The sequence below is a fragment of the Silene latifolia genome, chromosome 2, assembly GCF_048544455.1.
Source record: "Silene latifolia isolate original U9 population chromosome 2, ASM4854445v1, whole genome shotgun sequence".
Classification (NCBI taxonomy): domain Eukaryota; kingdom Viridiplantae; phylum Streptophyta; class Magnoliopsida; order Caryophyllales; family Caryophyllaceae; genus Silene; species Silene latifolia.
In genome coordinates, this window is record NC_133527.1 from 59,090,697 (window position 1) to 59,092,381 (window position 1,685).

General features: G+C 41.4%; 1 non-coding gene across 1 annotated transcript; it reads right to left on the minus strand.

The window, feature by feature from the left end:
* Positions 1-475: 475 nt before the first annotated feature.
* On the minus strand, positions 476-582 carry LOC141644437 (small nucleolar RNA R71). The gene has a single exon (XR_012544056.1). It is a non-coding gene; the product is annotated as a small nucleolar RNA R71 (small nucleolar RNA).
* Positions 583-1,685: the final 1,103 nt, after the last annotated feature.

Below are 1,685 nucleotides of genomic sequence, written 5' to 3' on the forward strand. Positions count from 1 at the left end.
AGGTGTTAGTGAAATTGTTCAACCCACTAGTGAGTTTGTCAATCCTTTCGCAATAGAAGGAGAAGAAAACCCATTACACAATACCCCACAAAATCCACCTACAATGCCAAAATTCTCGTCACACTCCGTACCCACCGAGGATAATCAACCAAATGGTACTCCTACACCGCAACATCTCACCGGAAATTTTATTGCCAAGTCCGCCTTCATCCAACTAGTTGAGAGGAGCCAATTTGGGGGGATGCCTAGTGAGGACCCTCATTCTCATATGGAAACCTTTTGCTATTATTGTGATGCTATCTCTCAAACGGGCGTGACTCAAGACCAAATTAGATGGGTCTTATTTCCTTTTTCCTTAATCGGCACCTCAAAGCAATGGTTGAAGGGCCTTGATAAGGCCACCCTTGGAATAGATTCTTGGAAGAAGTTGGCTCTAGCTTTCTACAAAAAATTCTACCCACCGGAAAAGACCAACATGCTAAGAGCTCAAATTACGGGTTTTAAGCAAAGGGATGAAGAGTCTTTGTATGAAGCTTGGGAGCGGTTCAAGGGAATTTGTCGCTCATGTCCTCACCATGGACTTAGCGAATGGTTTTTGGTGCAACAATTTTGGAATGGTTTATATGAAGATTCTAGGAACATTCTCAATATGGGATCAAATGGAATGTTCACCGAAGTTGATGACAATCAATCATGGAACAAGATTGAGGAAATGGCGGTCCATAACTCGCAATATAGTAGACCTCGCAAGGCTACTAGAGGAGGAAAGCATGAAGTGGACTCCGTTACTCAATTGGGTGCTCAACTTAGTGCTCACATTGACACAATCAACTTGAAGTTTGAACAAGCTATGGCTAGACTTGAGGAAAACTCAAAATCATCGAAGCATCATGTTAATGCCATGACGGCATCCTCATCACTCCCAAGTGGGATATGTGAGAATTGTGGAACTTTGGGACATGACCAAGGTGAATGTAGGGGAACAAATGAACAAGTGAATGCTTTCCAAGCATACAAGAGTGGTACCCGTTATTCCAACTTTTACAATGAAAACACCAAATTCCATCCAAATCTCTCATACAAAAGCCAAAATGTTCAAAACCCTCAAACAACATACACTCCACCACCCATGAGAAACCAAAATCAAAGACCCTTTTACAATCAAAACCAAGGTTACCAAAATCAAAATCCATACAATCACCAAAATGACCAAGGTTTTGATGTCCAAAAAGCGGTCCTCCAAATGCAAAAGAATCAACAGAATTTTTCACCCAAATGCAAAAAGATAGCCAAGCAAAGGAAACCACCATCAACAACATTCTAGCTCACACCAAGATGTTGGAAACACAATTGACTCAACTGGCATCTTCGAGCTCACAAAGACAAAAGGGGCAATTACCACCTCAAAGTAATCCCCCTAGACATGAAACGGTTAGTGCCATTCACTTGAGAAGTGGTACAAGGTATGAAGCACCGAAGAAGCAAGTTGAGGATGAAGTTGTGGAAGCTAGTGAAAAGCAAGAAATTGTGCAAAACTCCAAAGAAGGAGAATCATCAAAAGAAGAAAGTTCAAAGAAAAATGAAGACAAGGCCAAAGAGAAGGAGCCCATTGTGATTAGACTTCCTTTTCCAAGTCGTCAAGCCAAGCCCAAATTTGATGATCAACTTGGAAAGTTCATGGAAAT